Here is a 14,459-nt window from a genome sequence, read left to right as displayed (position 1 = left end):
CTTTGGACAGCAAGGAGATCAAATCAGTCAATCATAAAGGAAATCAACCCTGAATATTAATTGGAAGGACCAATGCTGAAGCTCTAATACTTTGGCCACCTGATGTGAAGGGCTGACCCGTTAGAAAAGACTGTGATGCTGGGAAAGACTGAAGGCAGGAGAAGGGGATGGCATGGGTTTGAGTGGACTCTGGGAGATGGTGAAGGACAGGGAAGCCTGGCATGCTGCAGTCCATGGGGTTGCAAAGAGTCAGACAGGGGTTGCCAAGATTCAGCAACTGAACAACAACAACAACAAGATTTACCTTGGTTGGGAGGATGGGGTGGAATTAAAGTTTTTACTTGTTTTCCCTTACTGTCATAGCTCTTACCTATAGGGCAAGATTCAATATGATGCTTACTCTAGCTATATCATTCCCATTTATGCATTTGAGAACTTTGGAAATGACAACTGGGTAAGTCCATGGACTTAAAACTTACCCAGTCTATAACTCATGCCCAGACTTATAACTTACCCAGATTTTAGATAGATCTCTATTAAGTGGCCCTCATGAGCTGCCATGTAACAGGGTCATGATGACTCTAGGTCTTCGGGAATCAAACTCTGGATCCCACAGTCCTTGCAATATCTCGGTATTCCCCCTTTCTCACAGTTCCCTGAGTAAATGGTCAGAGGTCCTTTGGAGGAACCATTGTTGCACATACTTGCTGTGGTTTTGCAAGGTCCTTCCTCCAAGAGACTCAGCCACCTCTCCAGTCTCTGATTCCAGATATGAAAACTAGCTCAGGTCTCGTAACAGCAAGAGCTTGCATTTCTTATTGTGACTCCTCCTGGGCCCCTACTCCACCCTACTCCTCCAGTCTTGCCCTTTGCTGGTTGTGGATGTCAAGGAGTACCCTCATTGGATGCTCATCTGTTTCGCCTAAAGGACACCATGCTTTGTTTTCACAATTCCCTGAAGATTAAGACTCTTTGCCTGCCCCTCAGCCTTGCTGATCAGTATAGCCTCCTGGCTTCTAATGGTGAAGCACCACCCCCTGACCTCTATTATTGGCAAATATTTGAGGGCAAGGGTTTGGATACCATAGATTTTTGAGATTTTATTTTTTTTATTGATGTTTGGCTGTACTGGGCCTTCATTGCCCCTTATGGACATCTTCTAGCTGCAGCTAGTAGGGACTACTCTCTAGTTGTGATGTTTGGGCTCCTCACTGCGGTGGCTACTCTCGTTGTGGAGCATGGGCTCAGTAGTTGCGGCTCATGGGTTCTAGAGTGCAAGATCAGTAGTTGTGGCTCACAGGCTTAGTTTCCCCCATGGCATGTGAAATCTTCCTGGACTAGGGATTGAACCTGTGTCCCCTGCATTGGAAGGCAGGTTCTTAACCACTGGACCACCAAGGAAGTTCCAACACCAAAGATTTTAATGAGCCCAGTTCTGGCCTGAAGAGGAGAAATAGCACTGAGCATTTTGGTGATGTTAGTGCTCCTCTCACCAGCACATTCCTGTTGACCTTGGTGAATGGTGTGTCTTCTAGGCTTTCCCATCGTACATCAGGTCATCTTTTAGCCTAACATATCCATCCAGCATGCCAAGTTCCTTCAGCTCTTTGTTTCTTCCTTTATAGGCTACCAAAACAACACAAGTGTTTCCACTTTGCTCAACATCAGCGATCATTTTCTCTAGGCTTCTAAGAGTCATACCTGTTGGCTCCATCTCTTGTGTCCTTGCCAGGGTGTTAAGTCTCATGACAAAAGAAAGTGCCCTCAGTTAAATGCATTATTCCTTTTTCAGTGTTATGTTCCGTCCCCTTAATCAAGTATCCTCAGAATCCAATCCCAGCAGCACTTGCCTTGCTCCTGCCAGTGTACACTAGCTAATTCTCACAGCTCCTTTGGCGTGGAATCCCCAGAAAAAGAAATGCTGGAATTTAACTCTAGTTATTGGGCTGGCAGCACACAGTGTAGATAGATAGATCTCCATACCTGCTGCATGGCAGGCGAGAAGCTTGTGCAGTATCTTCCCATATGGGGAAGTGCTATCTCCTGCTAGAGTGGACCACCACTCCAGACTCTAGGGATTCAAGGAGGTTCAGTTCAGTTGCTCAGAATGTCTGACTCTTTGCAACCCCATTAACTGCAGCACACCAGGCTTCCCTATCCTTCACCAACTCCCGGAGCTTGCTCAAACTCATGTCCATTGAGTCGGTCATGCCATCCAACTATCTCATCCTCTGTCATCCCCTTCTCCTCCCGCCTTCAATCTTTCCCAGCATCAGGGTCTTTTCCAATAACTCAGTTCTTTGCATCATGTGGCCAAAGCATTGGAGTTTCAGCTTTAGCATCAGTTCTTCCAATGAATAGTCAGGGTTGATTTCCTTTAGGATAGACTGGTTTGATTTCCTTGCAGTTCAAGGGACTCTCAAGAGTCTTCTCCAACACAACAGTTCAAAAGCATCAGGAAGGTTTTCAGTGTCCAAATCCTTGGGACATCATTAGAGCACCCCATAGTTCAAGGTCCTGCTTTTTTTCCCCCTACCTAAGTCTTGTCCTCAGCAAAACAGACCTACCTTGGTGGAGCATTTAAATGTCCCAGTGGCTCTACAACACTCATTATCAAATCCTTTGTCTGCTTCTCTGCTTTGTCTACACTTTCACTGCAGAAGCTGAGGGCCTCTTTGGAAGCTAGCAAAGACTCAGGTCTCTGGCTCTCATAGACCATATAATTGTCAATGGTCCTCATTATTGCCCTGCAGGGCACCAATACAATTTAATAACTGGTGACTCTTCTATTCTTACAGACTTTGTGCCCCTCATATCTTTCAGATGGCTTGAATCATCACCCTTGCAATGGTAGTTTCTTCTATCAGGATATTTTTCTAGGTCATCACCACTGAAATCTTCAACAATTGGGCCACTCAGGATAGTTTTTATCAGCCAGGCAGTGAGCCTACTTCCAAACTCCATCTTATTGCCTATGTATTTTCTTGAATGGCTCCCAGTATCACCTGGTTCTGTTCAAGTTCTCTGAGAAACAGACACCAATCAAGGTTAAACAAGCAAAAGATCTATTGGAGGGAACTGTGTGTGAAGGCAAAGGAGCAGCAGGCAGTGAGAGCCTTCTACCTGTATGGAAGACTTGACACATGTGACAGGAGACGGAAAGAAGGTCTGGGTAGGAAGAGCCTTAGACTGCAAGGCAGCTTTAGGAAGGCTTTAGCCAAGCCAGAGGAGAGTCCTCCAGCCAAAGTTGTCTTCAGAGAAGCCCTGAGTTGGAGAGGACAGGCTAAGACCCCTGCTATACTCAGCCACTGAAACAGCTCAGGAAAGTGTAGCTTGACAGAAGCCTGGTGGTGGATCCAGGGGGGTTGCAGCTGGGGTTCTTTGAAAACTATGCTCCCCACTGCCAATTCTCTTGAAGGAAATCTGAGTGGTACATTTCCATGGCTGCCACAGCCACCCGCTTTCATTTTCGTTGTCATGATTTACTATCGACTTGTATTGCTATATAGGAGATACCAGATCATTGCTAAGTGCATATTTAATTTTTTTACTTATCCTGAAATTAAGTAGAAGTGCAATTCATTTGCAAAATGCTATTTGAATATTGGTCTTAAGTGGTATTCACTTAAGAGATATTAATTTAATATTGACCTTAAGTGATATTAACTGTTATGGGATTGGAAATGACTGTAGAAAAAAGGAGCCAAGCTCAACACTTAGCACTTGGCACATAGTGGGTGTGCAATAAGTGCTGTGGACATAAAATAAACCCAGACTTGTGTTCCTGGTAGAATATTTGTTGATGATTTTAGTTATATATTTTCATGACTTAACTCTTTTTTCCTTAATGCCTTTGTCCTCCATAAGCCTGGAAATGCAGAATGTCCCTATTTAAGAAGAACGCTGCCTTAAAATATATTTTGTCCTAAAATGTTAAAAATAATTGTCCACAAGCATGAATAAAAAACATATGGCTCAATTTTTTGATGGTTTTAATATAAAAAAATATATTTGATAAAACAAAAAGTTGATTAAATTCAAGCCACTGAACTATGCGTTGTGGCAGTGTTAGTCACTCGGTGGTGTCTGACTCTTTTCGACCCCATAAACTGTAGCCACTTGGCTCCTCTGTCCATGGAATTCTCCAGGCAAGAATACTGGAGTGGGTAGCCATTTCCTTCTCCACAACTATGCATTATAACTGGTTAAATTCATTTTAATGAAAATATTCAAGCTATTTTTTCACCTATATCACACCTCAATTTGAATGAAATAACTGATTCAAATAATTGAAAATATATCCATGTATAAAAATGCAGTCAAATATTTAAAGTTAGCCCAAAAAGATGTTTAGAAAGTACTTTTCTGATGTCATTGTTCTGGGGAAGAGTAATCACTATAATTGAAACAGAACCCAGCCATGGTTCCTACTGGAGAAGAAAATGGCAACCCGCTCCAGTATTCTTACCTGGAAAATCCCACGGACAGAGGAGCCTGGCAGGTTACAGTCCATGACTTAGCAACTAAACCACCACCACCATGATTCTTAAAGGATGGCGGATGAGAGTGTCTATATCAGGTCACATAGTTAAGAAACAAAGTCCTAGTTTTCCCTTCTGTTTGATTACTTTTTAACCACCATATATTTTTTCTTAAATTTTACAAAACATAAAGGACTACAGATTTTTTTTTCTCTTTTTGAAAGGGATGTGCAAGGGTCTTCAATAGTGGAAAACTACCAGTGCAAGGTTCTGTCCTATCCACAAGACATTTGATCACTTTTGAGTTTCCATATTTGCCATCATTCTCTCTCATTTTTACTTTGGGGGAGTGTAAAGAGGAATAATGGAGCATGAATGATCACAGAGCTTGTTGTCAAGTATGATGATAGAGTTCTCAACTTAAAATCAAAGAGAGATGTTGATAAAATGAATGAACAGGAGAAGCATTTTTTTTAAAAGTAGTATAAAGTTATTATAAATATTATATGTATATTATACTTGGTACACATATTGCAAGTACCTAGGAAGGGAGAAAATTTATGAATCTTATTCCTCTGGCTCCGAAACCTAAGAGTTCTGTACAAAACTTACTTTTTTCCCTGAAAAATGTTAGAGTCTGGATTCGCAGCTCCCAGTCAACTGGGAGCAAGACTTTTTATGTCTTGTCCTATGGTTCTCAACTGGGGGCAGTTGTGTTGCCCTGGGGACATTTGAGAATGTCTAGAAACATTTTTTACTGTTTCAACCAACTGGATGGGATAGAGGGTTGTAATAGTAGCAGGTGCCTGGGGCAGAGGGGAGCGTCTCGCTCAACCATTGGTCTGTGTCGCAGTGGGCCCCTCCCCCAAGTAAGGGACCGTTAGGGAGCAACTGTCAACCAGCAGCCGTTAGCGGTCCTGTTCAGTCATTGGTTGGAACGGGCAGTGGGCCCCTCCCCCTCCCCTTCGTCTGTATAAAAGTAACTGAGAAATTCAGACTCAAGCGAAGACAGTTTTTTGAAATACTAGTCTGTCATCTTCTCCATCTGCTAATTTTCCGATTAAAGTTGTTATTCCTTACTCCAACAACTCATCTCCCACTTTACTGGCCTGTCATGTGGCGAGCAGAGGGAGCTTGGGCTCGGTAATGCTGTCACTGGCATCTGGTGATTAGAAGCCTGAGAGGGAAGCTGCTAATATCCTACAATGCATAAAACAGCATCACCACGAGGAAGAATTATCTGGTCCAAAATGTCAATAGTGCCACTGTTAAGCGACTCTGTTTAGTCATATTTAGCCAAGCTGCTACAGAAATTCCAGCGGAGATCCTTATTTTATATATACATATATAATTTTATTTATCTATGGCTGTCTTGGGTCTTCGTTGCTGCGCAGGCTTTTCTACAGTTGTGGTGAACTGGGGGCTGCTCTCTAGCCCCCAGTGGTGGTGCTTGGGCTTCTCATTGCCGCGGCTTCTCTTGTTGCGGAGCACAGACTCTAGGTGCGCAGGCGTCAGTAGTTGTGGTTCCCTGGCTCTAGAGAACGAGCTCAGTAGTTGTGGCACAGGCTTAGTTGCTCTGAGACATGTGCGATCTTCTCGAATCAGGAACCGAACCCGTGTCTCCTGCATTGGCAGGCAGATTCTTCACCAAGGAAGCTCAGATTCTTCTTCTTCTTTTTTTTAATCAAAATTCAAAACTGCAAATGTTTAACTGTTTATAATTCATTAAGAAAAAAAAGCTTCCAGGCAGGAAAGAGCCTAACATGAAAGCGCATCCTTCCCTTACCGCCTCCCCGGAGTAACCAGTTTCAGTCACTGAGGCCAACTTTCAAGTGATTTACAAAACTGTAGAATGGCAGCTTGCTTAACTTTTTTTCCCATTCTTGTTCACCACTTGATTTGGGTCTTTCTCTTTGTTGGGTTTTTGTCCTGCTTGTGTTTTGGCTGATCTAAAATCTGGTTGCATCTGAGCCCAGTGAACATCAGAGTATGTTGCTGCTGCTGCTGCTGCTAAGTCACTTCAGTCGTGTCCGACTCTGTGCGACCCCATAGACGGCAGCCCACCAGGCTCCACTGTCCCTGGGATTCTCCAGGCAAGAACACTGGAGTGGGCTGCCATTGCCTTCTCCGAAATCAGAGTATATACCACCTAAAAATGCAATACCCATAGTGTGCTGTTTGTCTAGCATCTTGTCAGGGCACTAGGTACTACTGACTTGAAGGCAAGCATCACCTGCTGAGTCACTGGCATGACCTCCTGATACAACCTGTGGTTTCCATAGTGACATCTCAGAGAATAGCTCTTAAGAGAACCTGACTGGTTAAAGACATGAGCGATTTCCTTTAATTTGAGCTTTTTACTAATCTAGAAATGGGAGCATAATTTTGACCATAATAACTTTTCCAGTCAAAATCTTTTGGAGTAAAATGCACAGAGATGTTTGAAAAGTGAGGTAATCAGGGTAAAACACTGAGGGAGAAAATAAGAATGGTGGTGATATGAAAGTGTTGCTTAAGAAGATAGAGAAATGTTAATAAATACAAAAGATTTACAGTAGTCCATCAGGAAAGAAAAGTTGCATCAAATGCCTTGTTATTAATTCTTGCCAGTTAGTCACTGGCAGGACAATTTTCTCTGATAGAGCCAGAGAACGCAGATTGTTATTGAATGTAAGTTTTAAAAAATAATCTCCACTCATTATCTTATTTTCAGAAAAAAGAAAGGGAAAAGAACAATTTCTCTTACTTGCCACCCACTTAACAATGTGAACATAGAACAGTCTTTCTGTCTTTTCCTTCTTTCCTTCCTCCTCCCTCCTTTCTTTCTCTCTTCCACCTCCCCCATTTCCTCCTTCTCCTTCATTTTCTTCTACAGTTTTACAATTATGGAACAGATTAGGGAGATTTGTTTATAACTAGTGTGACATCTACATACTAAGGAGACTTGAGGACTGGTTATGGTCAAGGGATAATCAAGAAATCAGGCATCTTAAGCCCTTAGAGAACCTTCAGGGTCTCTATGATGTTTGAGTAATGAATCTAAAACTGATTGCTACCCAGTGAACACTGATGACTTATACAGGACCTTAAAGCCCCATGTTAGAAGGTACTAAATAAATATTTGACTATTTGGAGAAAAGAATTTGAAAATATTTAATTGACCAGTGTTGTTCAGTTTTTTGGTATTATAATATTCATAGTAGTGCTAATGGTATATACATTTAAAAATAAACATTACATTTACTTTGATCCTGTCCCATAAAGTTACTGAACAGCTAGAGTTAAATCAGGGCCAAGAATTCATTCATTGAACAAATGAATGAGCATTCTCTCAGTCAGCATTTATTCCAGCAAAGGAAGTGTGTGTTTTTAAGTTGCTTCACACTTGGGTCTCTTCACAAGCACTGAAGCTAATGTCCCCAGACGAACTCATTATTTTACTCCAACTCCCAAATTTCACCTCCTTTTTAATTCCCTATTTTTGAATGGCACATCACCCACAGAGATAACCCAGACAGAAACCTAGGTGGAAGGAAGCAAACTTTGTAATTAATAATAATTGTAATAGTAACAATAGCTGCTAATGTTTATGGAACACTCACAACACTACAAATGCTTTGCATGCTTTTAAATTAATTTAATGTCAATTCTAAGAACCCCCAAAAGAAGGCCATAAGAAGGAGCACAATCTTAAAGGACATATACATGAAAACAAATCACTGCAGTACATTTAGATGCCTGTAGGATACTACGGCACCTCCCAAGAGGAAGGGCCTAATTTCCTGCTGGAGATGAAGAAGCCTCTAGAGGTGAACAACAACCATCCAATGCTGCTAGTTCTGGCGTGTTGCCTAGTGAGTAGAAACACAGCGGGGCTGTTTTCAAAATAAATCTGTGATTCCTCATTCAGATATATCACTATGAAGGAAAGAAACTGTTACAGCAATGCTATGTCATCAACAAATTATTACCTAGGTCTAATATATAAGGCTTGGGCTAATATTCTCCAGGAAGATAAGAGAGTTGAGAATAGGCATTTGACTAGGCACTAAAAGATTAGGGATCAGAAAGCACAAAAACATATTGGGGGGGTGGGGTCTTAGGACACAGGGCAGAAAAGGCAAGTGGTAGGGAAAGATAAAGGTGGGTGTGGGTAATGGAAGGGCTGAGCCAGAACAGGGTGCTCTGTAGGTCTGGGTGGCCCAGGCAAGTTCAGCTAGTGGCAAGTGCCTGCACATGCCTGCATGCTCAAAGGATGAGGGAGAAGGCTGGCTACAGGGAAAAGGGAAGATGTCTTCTAGTCTTTATACCCATAATTCATCCAAACAAAGGAGGGGATCAGTTTTACTTTTAGGGTCAGCTTTAAAAATAGGCCTAAATTATTTTGTGGTTCCCCTCCTCTGCCCCACTTGAAAAAAACAAAAACAAAAACAAAAAACCTCTTTATTGTAATTAAACACAAAGACTGAAAATACAGGGATTTGTGAATACATAGATTTAAACACACTGTAGTTTTGTTGTAGATTGAGGGTAATGTTATTACAAGAAACAGTATTTTCCCCGAAGCCGTTCAAGAAATTCATGGGAAGGAATCATGCAGAAACCCAAGGACAAGACCCTAGTACAGCTGAGTCAGAGGCCAGGGCTCTGGAGCTGGGCGCTGGAGAGCCACAAGTAAACGGGACTCCTTCAGCATCTGCCCTGTCTGTTCTCTGCCAGCTGCCTTCTCATTGCTTGTAATTTCTGCTCTTTTGTAACTTCAACTCTTTAAGTCCACAAATGGCTTCCCTGGCCTGATCCAACATGGCTTTTCAGTGACCCATCAATTGGCTCTTTACCTCTATGTCTCTCAACTTCAGTTCTCAAGAGAGGAAAACGCCTTCATTGGAATTACTTACTTGGGGGCAGAGTCCTTTTTGGCAGAGTCACATCAGAGACCCTGGTCAGCAGATCTTGCCCTTGACCACTCTCGTAGCATGGGTTAGAGGTGGGACAGCTTCAGAATGTGCTCTGGGGAGGTAAGTCCCTCAGATGCTTAAGACCACTCACTTACTTACTTATCGAAACAAATAGCAATCAGTATTTTGCAATCATATCAGCAATCATAATCAAATAATTCACATCAGTATTTCGATATGGGTGAGGAGGTGAAGAAAATAGGACGGACTTGGAGTGCTCAGTGTGGGACAAGTCACTCCTGAGTTGTTATAAGGACACAGCAAGAGGAGATTGAGTCTGCCTCAACTGACTTTGACTGCCTCTGCTTTCTTAGCCCATCACCTCCAGGTCTCCCAGTGCTCCCCCGAACACAGCCCAGTCTTGCCTCTGCTGCCCTTCTAACTGAGGTAGGAAGTACGAGGGAGGCTTGAAATTCAGTTAGACTCTCTAAGACCCTCAATGTCTCTCTGGGTCTGGGTGTAGACCCCAGTCCTTCTTTCTCCTTGTGGTTTCACCCTGAGTCCTGGTGGAGAGGACTGCCATGGAACTCTAACTGGTTCCTATTAAATTGGCCTCCCACATGGCTGAATCCCGAAAGCTGGGCCCCAGTCACTGGCATAACGGACATTGGTAGGTGTCTTCTCTGGCTCCTACGCTGAACACCCCTTGGAAACCCTCCCTCCGTGCTCTGACCAGCTACGAAAGAGCCCCTGAATTCTTCTCAGGCTTGCTAAACCACAGCACCTCTGAGAGTACTGCAGCATTACCAGCCCCTAGAGCCCCTGTGTTGTCAGGTCAGACCCTCTTCTTACTGCTCAGGTCCCAGCATGCCTTGTACCCGAGAACAAACTTTGGCAACTTCAGAATTACCTCAAAGGGAATTTTATCTTCACCTTCACAGGGATAAAATAGAAACTCTGTACAGAGGTGTTGTCCTGCTAACACATTCAGGAAACCTTGCTTTGCATGATTTCTGAAGCTTTTTATTGGCTTTAACACCTTGAACTTCCTCATGAAGAAACAGTTCCCTAAGGATTCCTTAATCAAAACATCACATTAGTTTTGTGAAAAAGTTCCCTTCAACAATTAGAATTGGTAGAGAATTTAAACTGAAACATTGAGTTTGGCAGGATGATAATACACATTCCTCAAAGCTATTGTTCTCATCATCTGTAATTTTAATTAAAAAATTCATTTGGACTTACATGTGTTATCACTGTACATAGAATCCCAAATATGAAAGTTTCAGGCTCAACTATAACAACTAACTAGAGCAAACATATTTGAGTCATTTCAATTCTATAAGGAAATGGGTCAGAAATTAATATATAAAAAGCACTCTTGTTAATTAGATTCCTTCCAGGTGAAATGTGAAGCTTTGAATAGCATTATCCATTCTGATTTATAATTAATGGGCTCAATTTCGATTGTAGAGAAGAAATTTCCTATTCATCCATCAGGGACTTTCAAATCACTATCATTCATTTTATGAAGAAAAAAGTGAAATGATCCCTATAGATGAAATACATATTTGAAAATAATTTTATTAATCATGTTTTACTTAAATTAGAGTATATAGGGTAGAAGAATTAATTACACAAATCTGTTTATATTGCATAATACTAATTAGGCCTATAGTTTGTGATTATAGGCAAAATGCTTTATCCTCTCTGAGATTCAGTCATATCATATGTAAAATGGGTATATAAAATGATATACCTATATCTTCAGAGTGCTGAGGACTTCTAATGAGACAAAGCCACATGGAGGCAATGGCAATCTTGACAAAGATGTGTATTTCAAGATTTAAGAATCAAAATCAAAGGTAAACATGGGTGGTGTTTGTTATTTGAGTCAGCCAGTGACTGACTCTTAGGCAGAACTTCTCTGCTGCTCTTACAAACACTTGAAATCCTTGGCTGAAATTTGACACTTTCATTAAAATAACACTTTAGTAAATTACCAGAAGCAGAGTACAGTGGGCATGTGTTCTGTTTGTGGCTGCCTGGAATCTATTCTGATGAAATCCACACTGTGTGATTATTGAAAGTGATGGAGCCAGACATTTCCTCTCGCTATTCCCTTATGGGAAAAGCCAATTGGATGCTCCTGCTCAGTGCTCTGAATCTGAGGTTAGTTCAGTTCAGTTCGGTTCAGTTGCTCAGTCCTGTCTGACTCTTTGCGACCCCATGAACTGCAGCACGCCAGGCCTCCCTGTCCATGACCAACTCACGGAGCCTAGCCAAACTCATGTCCGTTGAGTCGGTGATGCCATCCAACCATCTCATCCTCTGTCATCCCCTTCTCCTCCTGCCCTCAATCTTTCCCAGCATCAGGGTCTTTTCAAATGAGGCAGCTCTTCGCATCAGGTGGCCAAAGTATTGAAATTTAGCTCCAACATCAGTCCTTCCAATGAACACCCGGGACTGATCTCCTTTAGGATGGACTGGTTGGATCTCCTTGCAGTCCAAGGGACTCTCAATAGTCTTCTCCAACACCACAGTTCAAAAGCATCAATTCTTTGGTGCTCAGCTTTCTTTATAGTCCAACTCTCATATCCATACATACTGGAAAAACCATAGCCTTGACTAGACGGACCTTTGTTGGCAAAATAATGTCTCTGCTTTTTAATATGCTGTCTAGGTTGGTCTTAACTTTCCTTCCAAGGAGTAAGTGTCTTTTAATTTCATGGCCGCAGTCACCATCTGCAGCGATTTTGGAGCCCCCCAAAATAAAGTCAGCCACTGTTTTCACTATTTTCCCATCTATTTGCCACTAAATGATGGGACAGGATGCCATGATCTTAGTTTTCTGAACGTTGAGCTTTAAGCCAACTTTTTCACTCTCCTCTTTCACTTTCAAGAGGCTCTTCGGTTCTTCACTTTCTGCATAAGGGTGGTGTCATCTACATATCTGAGGTTATTGATATTTCTCCCAGCAATCTTGATTCCAGCTTGTGCTTCATCCAGCCAAGCGTTTCTCATGAGGCTAGTGAAGCTATTATACAGGGACAGTTTTGAATTCACATGTGGAGGTGCATCTAGCAGCAGCCTAGGGCAAAAATGGCAGTCATGTCCATTGAGATATCACAAATAGACCATTCTTGCAGTGGGATTTTGGCCTGGTTCCTGCTCCTTGACTGTTTCTGGCTCCTCTAAAATTTCCACACTTGGAGTCTAGCCCTCCCATCCAATCTGTAACCTATCCTCTACCTTTCCAACAAATTCCTTTTCTGCTGAAGTTAGCAGTAGTCAGTTTCTGTTTGTTTTCAAGAACAAGCATATAGCTTTTGGCTAATTAATTTAATAGGAAATTGCCTTTTGGTTGGTACATTAGGAATGATTCTAATTTATTGGTTTTCCTTTAGTAAATCTTGCCTTTTGGAGAATTAATTTTCTTAAAAAAACAACAATGGCAACAACGAAACAGTTGAGTGAGAACCCTACAAAGAACAGGAAGCCCTGTATTGATTTGGGGGTATGTTGCATATGAACATATATGCATATGGTGTTGGAGAAGACTCTTTAGAGTCCCTTGGACTGCAAGGAGATCCAACCAGTCCATCCTAAAGGAGATCAGCCCTGGGTGTTCATTGGAAGGACTGATGCTGAAGCTGAAACTCCACTACTTTGGCCACCTCATGCAAAGAGTTGATTTATTGGAAAAGACCCTGATGTTGGGAGGTATTGGGGGCAGGAGGAGAGGGGGACAACAGAGGATGAGATGTTTGGATGGCATCACCGACTCGATGGGCATGAGTTTGAATAAACTCCGGGAGTTGGTGGTGGACAGGGAGGCCTGGCGTGCTGCGATTCATGGGGTCACAAAGAGTCAGACACGACTGAGCGTCTGAACTGAACTGAACTGCATATGAATGGCCTCCTCTTCTGACTTTTTTTTTTGTTTGTTTTTTGATTGTGCTGGATCTTCATTGTCACTCAGGCCTTTCTTTAGTTGCAGAGAGCAGAGTCTACTCTAGTTGTGGTGCACAGGCTTCTCATTGCGGTAGATTCTCTTGTTGAAGAGCACTGGGCTCTAGAGTGCTTGAGCTTCAGTAGTTGCTTTTCCCAGGCTCTAGAGCACAGGCTCAATAGTTGTGGTACAACTACAGAACAACTGTAGCTGCTCTGAGGCATGTGGGATCCTCCCAGACCAAGGAGTGAATCTGTGTCTCCTGCACTGGCAGGGGGATTCTTCACCACTGAGCCACCAAAGAAGTCCTCCTCTTCTGATTTCAATGGGGATTTTTTTTTCCCCTATTGGGGATGTAGTTTTCCCTTTCTCTTTTCATTTGCAATTCTGCTTCCCTAGTGGCTCAGACAGTAAAGAATTCACCTGCAATGTGGGATACCTGGGTTTGATCCCTGGGTTGGGAAGAACCCCTAGAGGAAGGGCATGGCAACTCACCCCAGTATTCTTGCCTAGAGAATCCCCATGGACAGAGAGGCCTGGCAGGCTACAGTCCATGGGGTCGCAAAAGAGTTGGATAATGAGTTAGTGACTAAACAACAATAATATTAATATAATAATTTATATTATCATAAAGGATTCAGATGAGCAGCCACATTAATCAATACAATATATACAGTAAGGTACGTGGGAAGGGTAGTGAGCTTTACAAACTTGACTGAGCGACTAAGCACAGCACATCTTGCTTTTGATGCCTTTGAACTGTGGTGCTGGAGAAGACTCTTGAGAGTCCCTTGAACAGCAAGGAGATCAAACCAGTCAATCCTAAATGAAATCAACCCTGAATATTCATTGGAAGGACTGATGCTTAAGCTGAAGTTCTGAAACTCTGGACACCTGATGGGAAGAGCCAACTCATTGGAAAAGACTGAAAGATCAAAGGCAGGAGCAGAAGGGGATGACAGAGGATGAGATAGTTGGATGGCATTACCGACTCAATGGACACGAGTTTAAGCAAACTCCAGGAGATGGTGAAGGACAGAGAAGCCTGGCATGCTGCAGTCCATGGGGTCTCAAAGAGTCAGACATTACTGAGCAACTGAACAACAACTTGCTTTTCTCAGGACTATT

Source organism: Cervus elaphus, chromosome 21 (assembly GCF_910594005.1).
Source record: "Cervus elaphus chromosome 21, mCerEla1.1, whole genome shotgun sequence".
Taxonomy (NCBI): Eukaryota; Metazoa; Chordata; class Mammalia; order Artiodactyla; family Cervidae; genus Cervus; species Cervus elaphus.
The sequence above is the reverse complement of the archived record's forward strand: the minus strand, read 5'-3'. Positions refer to the sequence as shown.